This window comes from Mus pahari, chromosome 17 (genome assembly GCF_900095145.1).
Source record: "Mus pahari chromosome 17, PAHARI_EIJ_v1.1, whole genome shotgun sequence".
Classification (NCBI taxonomy): domain Eukaryota; kingdom Metazoa; phylum Chordata; class Mammalia; order Rodentia; family Muridae; genus Mus; species Mus pahari.
Window position 1 is genome coordinate 54425691 of NC_034606.1, and position 8465 is coordinate 54434155.

At 47.4% G+C, this 8465-nt stretch overlaps 1 long non-coding RNA gene across 1 annotated transcript; it reads left to right on the forward strand.

Annotated features, from left to right (window-relative positions):
- Positions 1–224: 224 nt before the first annotated feature.
- Positions 225–2323, forward strand: LOC110334936. The gene is made up of 4 exons (XR_002381138.2): positions 225–328; positions 493–563; positions 1226–1324; positions 1512–2323. It is a non-coding gene; the product is annotated as an uncharacterized LOC110334936 (long non-coding RNA).
- Positions 2324–8465: the final 6142 nt, after the last annotated feature.

The window sequence follows — 8465 nt, forward strand, 5'->3', positions numbered from 1 at the left end:
AGATGGCCAAGGTCATCCTTCTGTCTTCCAGAATTGTCTTTGGGGCCTTTAGGTGCCAAGAGTACGAAGACAATCTAAAAATGAACAGAGGCATGGAGAGAGAGAGAGAGAGAGAGAGAGAGAGAGAGAGAGAGAGAGAGAGAGAGAGAGAGAGACCCAGACCCCATGATGGGTTCCTCAAGGCCCCCTCCCCCACCTTCTTCTCTGACTTCTCCCTCAGATTGCCACAGCCCGGAAACTAACGGTCCACCTGCGCCCTCCTGCCTCTTGTGACCTTGAGATCTCTCTGCGGGGGGTCAAGCTGAGTCTCAGTGGAGGAGGACCTGAGGTGGGAGCATGACAGACTGAGCACCTGAGGGAGGCTTGGAGGTGGTAGGGGTGTGGGGATGGTTCAAGCCAGGGAAAACTGGGGCAGAGGCATCAAGGAGGTGTGGCATAGGGGCCGCCACAGGCTTTCCCTAGCCAATCTGGGATGATTCTGCTCGCCTCCAGTTCCAGCGCTGCAGCCACTTCTTCCAGATGAAGAACATCTCATTCTGTGGTTGTCATCCCCGAAACAGCTGGTAAGAACTTATCTGTTCCCCCTGCATTCCTTCAAACGCCACCATCACCTAGGTTCCCCACCCCCACCCCACGCCTGTTCCAATCCCCGCCCACCCTTAGGGCTCCACCCATACCAATACGGTGCCTCAATCCTTGCCAGTCAGGCTAGCCACTGGTCCAGCTGCAGTCCTACAGAGATGCATCAGAATCCACCCCAGTTCCACTACTAGGAGTCCTAAGAAAAGCTGTGATGGGTGGATAGTTACTTTGCTTTACTATGAAGTAGGTGGAGGCTGAGGAGTATCTGGTGTGCCGCATCTGGATAGGGAGACTTGGTATTAGGTATTAAGGTCACAGACTGCCTCCCTTAGCTGCCACAGACTGACAGTGCCCTTCGGCAAGACACTGATGCTCTCTGTGCTTAGTCTGCATCGGTACATCCACCCCAGAGGGCTATTATGAAATGTGTGAATTAATATAAATGCTTTAGATGGGGCCTTAATAATACTTAAACATAACACCTGTTAGGTATGGGGCAGTAAATCTGATTGGCCGCAGTTTCAGGGTGGAGTAGGATCTGGAGTCTCAAGGTGCTCATCTGGACAACAGTTGTTATTAGTATTAATGGGGTGCCCAAGGCAAAGTTAGCGCTCTGACACCCACTTTGTCAATGTCCCCACAGCTATTTTGGCTTCATCACCAAACACCCGCTGCTAAGCCGCTTTGCCTGCCACGTCTTTGTGTCCCAGGAGTCTATGAGACCAGTGGCGCGGAGCGTGGGGTGAGTAGGAAGATGGAGAAGAAGCCCAGGGAGGATACAGGGCACGGAAAGGCTCAGGCGCACGAAAGGGCGGGGCCTGACTACAGGTTGCTAGAAAGGGTGCTGTGCGGACTTAGTTGCTACTCAAGACAGCAGTGCGCGGCTGGGGAGAGCCCTGGGCTAAGCACTGCCTTCTCCCTCTTTGCAGCCGGGCCTTCCTGGAGTACTACCAGGAGCACCTGGCGTTTGCCTGCCCTACAGAGGATATCTACCTGGAGTAGCACCCACCTCCCTCAGCTCCCGTCTACACAGCTCTGAGTATCTCAAGGCCACTGTGGCTTGAGCAAGGACTGGACCGGGGACATTTGGAACCTTACGTTGTGGGAGTCTCTGGGCTGGGAACTTTTCTCCTTTATCCCCAGGTCATGGCTTTTGGGAGCTGTTTGGGGAGAGGAGCCTCAGCAGCCATATTTTTCTTCCGATGCATCTTTTTCTCTCCTGTCCTCATTTGTCCCGTTCCCTCCGACGGCCTTTCCTCTGTCTCTCGTCCCCTCTCTGTGCCTGTAGACCTTGCTCTTTGCTCTCTCTTTGGGAGGCAGAACTTGAGGGAGGGGAGTAGGCTTAAGGTAACCGATGAAGTCAGGTTCCTCCCAGTGGTTCCCTCCTGCCCTTCTCTTGTGATTTATAAATGAATTTTAATTTTTATAGTGAATCTCAAGGGATCATCCCACCTTTGATCACAGGAAGGGTTCCTAGCCCCCAAACTCACAAGGAGCTCAGGAAGGAGGGGGAGAGGGGTTTCTAAGAGAACCCTAGGGTAACTAGGTGGTTCTTGATGCTCACCCAAAGCCCCCAATGCTGCTAGGAGGAGGGCACCCCCCAAAGGGTGCTCCACACAGGTCATCTGCTTTTGCCGCTAACACCCCTTCAGTCCAGCGAGTGAGTATCTGCCCTGCGTGCTGCCACCTGCTGTGTACGTGGGCCCTGCCCCACGGCATCAATAAACTCTGCTTGGTGTGACCCTGGTTGTTTTTAAGGTGGTGCCCAGGTGGGCTCCAGGTCTCAGGTACTGCCTGTGGTGATGGAAAGGGAGGACCCAGGGTGAGGGGGTTATGGGGGGGGTCCTCAGTGCTTTCTGAAGTCCTGTTGAGGGTGGATCACTGAATGCTGTGCTAGAAGAGCCATGCTGAAGGTGGTGTGGCCCTCACAGACATTTACTGCAAACACACTTGACATCCTGCAGAGATAGCACAGGCATGACCCTGTGAAAGACCCTGTGTCTTTCCCATTTGGAGTATGGGGAGAGGCATGGCTCAGATCTTGGTAGAGGTGGTGGTAGTGTGTGTGTGTGTGCCACAAACAACTTGAGAAACCGTGTTTGTGGGTCTCAAAAATTGGTATTTTTAAAAAGTCTTACACAGAAAGAAAATAAGTGACTTTTTGTTGTTGTTTTGTTTTGTTTAAAAAAAAAAAAAAAGGTATCTTTAGATCCTCACCAAGATTCTCTCCTGGGGCCCCTGAGTGACTCCAACCTCAGGGGAATGATCCTTATTACAGTAGGTGGCCCCTGACCTTAAGTAGAACTACAGAAAGAGAAGAGGTGATGGTTGTGAGGGACACAGTGAACAAAGGGATGTTTCGACAGTTTGCTACATAAAAATAATAATAATAATAATAATAATAATAATAAAACCCTTGTCTTAGCCTGGCGTGGTAGCACACCTTAACATCCAAGAACACTGGAGGCTGAGACAGGATGACAGTGAACTTAAGGCCAACCTAGGCTATATGATGTGATCCTGTCCCTTCTCCCCTCCCCCCCAAAAAGAGTAGTAACTATAACAATCGTCTTTACTTAAAGGTTGCTTCAGTGTGCCAACAAACAAAAAATATTCACAGTATATGTGAATATCAGGGACGAAGACCAGTTGCTGTGGAATTGTCAATTTTTAGCTCATGTGCCGGGGAACATTCCATGTGTCCAGGAAAATCTGTAAATATCTTCTCTGCTACTTAGCGATGCTGTAGTGAGGCAGAGAGCCACTTGGGGGCGGTATGAAACCTGTACCCCTGTGCTGGGTGATGGAGGCGTGGCTTCCAGACCTACACAGCTTTGCAGCAGAGACCATTCCACCTCACCTCCAATTCCGTATCCTTCTTGTCCTGTTTCCCTCCCAGGGCCCAGTCTTCCTCCCCTGACCCTGACCCTCTATGTCTCTGGGTTGGGTTTTTTTTTTTTTCATATGGTTAGCTTTTATTTTTCCTCCTGTCTGGCAATTAGGACAGCTGTGGGACATGCTTGGTGGCCTTTCCTTGCTGCTTTCCTCCTACCTCTCTGGTTGCCCCACAAGCCTTGTCCTGTCCTGGGTTCTTCCTTACTGGCTTCAAGGCAGGCAAGCATAGGGAATAGTTTAGTAAACTGGGACTCCCTTTTCTAATAATGCACTTGGCAGCCTGACATCCTTGCCTGCATGCACTATGCACATACACCCCTCTCCATGTACCTAGCAACCTATTGGTAACCTAGGACCCCCACCTGTCCTGAGATGCACAGGTAGTCCACCCTGGAAGGTGGGATCAGCTTCTCCTTCCCTTATGGATTACTAAACTTTAGATCCTATTCTGTCATATTGCAGTTATGTCTAGTATCAGACTAAGGAGACTGGTTTGGTGTGAACTGGATTGGGGTGCATGTGCATTAAGGCAAAATATTCTGTAGATGAACTTTTAGGGGGAAAATTCCCTACTTACCATTTTAGACCTATGCATAGTTGGGCATGCAGACAATTAAAACAAGATGCATTATGGGAAGGGACCTGTGCACTGGACAAAGGGTTTCTGTATTCCAAGCCTGCCTTTCAAAATAGAGAACCACCCAAATTATGCCAATAGCATCTCCTCCTTCCTTTAGTCTCCATAAAAGAAGCCTCCAGGCAACAACCTGGAGCCCTCGAGTGTAGTGTCTTCTTCACCCATGTGGCCCTCGGTCACTCTCGACAGCATATTTGACCTGTACTATTGCTTTGCTTTGAATAAAACTAACCTGGCTTATAAAGTGTGTGCTTATTTCAGTCTCTCACATCAGATGCCAAGAGCCTGAAAATACCCAGTCCAGACCAAGACCACCGGTAATAGCTTTGTACCTCCCACGGCACCGTCCATGAGGACAGATGTGTTGCTCACTAACTCCCTGCTTCAGCTGACAGCACAATCGCTCCCATAGAGTCAAACAGTTGGTGACTGGGCTAGTGCTGAGAAGGCTCACTTGTAAAGGACCCTGTGTCTGCTCAGGGGACACTGCATACACTTCGAACTAAAGTTTGAATTTACAAGAGACTATAAGAGACTATTCCCCCCCACCCACGGTATCTAATTGTGTTCTTTCTGTGTTTTACCTTTTTTTTTTTTTTTTCTTCTCAGTCACCTGAACCTCACGGCTAAGGATAAACCTGATTTCTCTTGCCACCCTCACCTCCATCTTGACACCCTTCAATCTGTCTATGGTCCCCACCTTCTTGACTTGGACTCCTCAGGGCTCCCCATTGCCCTAAGCACCTGCAGCCACCTGGGCAGATCACTGTCCTTAAATGCTGCAGCAATTCCTTTTAGGTCTCAGCCTGATCTACCTACACTCCTCTCCCTTCCCCTCCCCTGCTACTACCAGTGTTCCATGAACACCTGCTGCCAGTCCCTGTTTGTTGCCTGGCAACCATCCCCCTGGGCATTAGGAGCCCGGAGCCTTGGGTCACCGGCTTTATTCCTTGTTGCTGTAATATCCTAGGTCCACCAGACAGCGCAGCATCTGGTTTGATGCAAAAACCTCAGAGCTCTGTGGAACACTTCTAACTCTGTCTTAGTTAGGGTTTTACTGCTGTGAGCAGACACCATGACCAAGGCATCTCTTCTGAGGACACCATTTAATCGAGTCTGGCTTACAGGTTCAGAGGTTCAGTCCATTATCATCTAGGCATCTAGGCAGGCATGGTGCAGGAGGAGCTGAGAGTTCTACATCTTCGTCAGAAGGCTACTAGAAGAAGACTGGCTTCCAGGCAGCTAGGAAAAGGGTCTTAAAGCCCACACCCACAGTGACACACCTACTTCAACAAGGCCACACCCCTCCAACAAGGCTACACCTCCTCCAACAGGGCCACTCCCTGGGCCAAGCGTATACAAACCACCACACTCTGGTACTCTTCCTTGTGGAAACCTAGCTCAAGAGAAGCACCTTAAAGACAAGGTTTTCTACAAAGCACAAGGTATGTTGATTTATATTCTCATTTAAATTACTGAAGGTAGGATAGAGCATGGCTCATGGTGAAATGTGTGCCTCCCTGCATGAAGGCTTGGGTTCAGCTCCGAGCAACACACAAATGGAAACAACAAAACAAAACAAAACAAAACAAAACAAAACAAAACAAAAGAAAGCATACAAGCAATTAACTACTGAGCAACAGTTTACTAAATTGAGGTATATCTACACAATTGAAATATTAAGATATGAAAAATTTGCTTATAAATATTTTAAATAAAATATTAAGAGAAATATACTTCTTGATCCACTTTGTTGCATTGTGTGCAGAGTGGTGAGAATTATAGAATCATGAATCCAGTCACTTCCAAATTTCTCTTCTCTGGGCCTGGGAGTGTAGCAGCTTAGATGACCCCAGAGCCTTTCTCCCTCATGTTCATTCCTCCCGAGGAGGCTGTCTAAGAGGGAGGACCCAGCTCTCTCCTAGAAGTATGCTTACAAGACTGCTTCATGAATGGTTTATGTATGACCTAGCAGCACCTGTGATTAACGAGTGGTACCTTGGACCCACATGGTATCATCCATACACTTTTCCCCCAGAAAAGGGTCAGAGGGAGGCTAAAGGGACACAGCTACACTTAATGCTTCCTTTGTTACTGATGGTTAGACAAGGCTTTTTGACTCCTAAGGGGTGTGGTCACGGTGACAGAAGGGTTAGTGCTGAATAAAACCACTGGGGTTAATTTTTATTTATTTATTTATTTATTTATTTATTTATTTTGTTTTTTCGAGACAGGGATTCTCTGTATAGCCCTGGCTGTCCTGGAACTCACTCTGTAGATCAGGCTGGCCTTGAACTCAGAAATCCTCCTGTCTCTGCCTCCCAAATGCTGGAATTAAAGGTGTGCGTCACTGTATGGCAGGACTGTATTCCCAGACTAAGGTTAAGGAGTGTCTGACTGGTCTGATGATACATTGTTACTTGCAAAAGTATCTAGTTCTAGAAGTACCAACAGACTGGGCCCCCCATCCCAAAACACCAATAAAAAAGGCAAGAAGGATTTAATCACGTGTAGCCATGATGTGCAGAGCAGAGGAGTTCTATAATCTTGAGGTGGTCTCCAAAGGCTAACAGGAACTTGAGATTTCATAGAAAAGGGCAATGAGCGGGCATGGGGGTTGAGAGTTTACACAACAGAGAGGAGAGACGATCTTGGTCAGGTCATTCTTTCAGTTTTTGTTCTGCAAAGGATTCTGGAGAAGTGATGACCTCATTACTTGAGGAGAACCATCTGGTTTCCAAAAGATTCTCCATGGGCAACCTTGCCATCAGAGGTAGTCACCCTCATTTGAGCGGTGATCTGTCTTGCAAGGCTTATCTGTTTTGGGGATGGTTTGAATCCCTTGATGTAAAGATGTTTATTAAGCAGTTTTCATCAGTCCTATCGTTCCAGTACAAAGTAACCAAGGGAGACACTGACTCAGGAGGGAAAAAAGTTAAAGTTAAAAAATAGAGCCAGAGAAGAACAAAATAGTCAGCCCAGTGACTCGTGCCCTCTTTGAAAACCACTTTTGTAATTAAGAACATTCAGAAAAGAGGTGAATTGAACGGAACATCCTTCCATAAAACCTACCCTTCTACTCCCCCTTCTGGTCACTTGGGAAAATGCATGAAAAAGGACAGTTTGGGCTCCTAGGGAAAGGTCCTGGCTCCCCTCACCCTCCATCCCCCACCTCAGCATAGAAATGATAAAGGAAGATGTCCTTTGATGGCTCCTTGTTTCAGAACTGCCCAGAAAACATGGTGAAATCAGAATCTTGTTAGGGCAGAATCTGGGAGCTATAATAACTGAGTGCATAGATGAATGAATGTGTGTATATATTCAAGTGCATGTGTGTTTGTGTGCATGTGCCTGTTTCATCCACTTGTATCTGTACGCATGGATCTGCATGAATATCCATGTCATGCCTGTGTGAATTTGTGCACACATGTAGCACGTGCGTATGTATAGATATGCCTGTGTATTTGTGTAGGCACATGTAAGTACACACAAGTGTGCCTATGTGAGACTATGTTGTAGTAGGCTAAAATGATGAGAAACAAGCACTTATGCATGCATTTTTTTTTATGGTTTTAGAGTTTTATTGTAGAAAGGCAGGGAGAAAGGGAGAAGGGAGAGAGAGAGAGAGAGAGAGAGAGAGAGAGAGAGAGAGAGAGAGGCTGGCCATGGCCACATGGAGAGAGGGGGAGGGGGAGCAGAAAGAGGGCTAGAGAGGAGAGTAAAAAAGGCGAGAGCTTAAAGAGCCACTTATGCATGCATATGCATCATAGCAAAGACACATTGGCAGCTAAACCGTCTGGCCAACTCTTACTCTGCGATTATGCTCTCAAATGTCCAAGATTGTCGCTTTGAAGGACTGCTACATATTTTATTAAAGTGTAAGCCACAGAGTGATATAAGAAAATATGGAAATCCTGAGTGTGTAGATTGCCTTATTTACACACATGCTTCATGTCACCCCTGATTCAGACTGTAGCACCCCCAGGTTCCCTATTGTCTGTCTAGGTAATACCCACACACCACACTCTGCAAGATTCCATGGTTTCTATGGCTCTGAAGTCTCACATTCCAGTGTTAAGTTCATGTCTATCCTTTGAGGACACCTTGCTCCAGCACTACAGTGTAAGTAAATATGATGGGATCAACACTTACACACAACCTCTGCCAAGTGCTGATATTTACTGGTTTTGATAGAGGACTGGTTGTTGTTTTGTGTGTATTGTTGTTGTTTTGAATGTGACATATGGGTAATCCATCTGCTTCAGTTCTATCTTCACCTTGAACTGAGGTACCAATCATCTGGGACCAGTCCTCCACTTAGACACATGATGAAGGAGCTCTTGAAACCAGC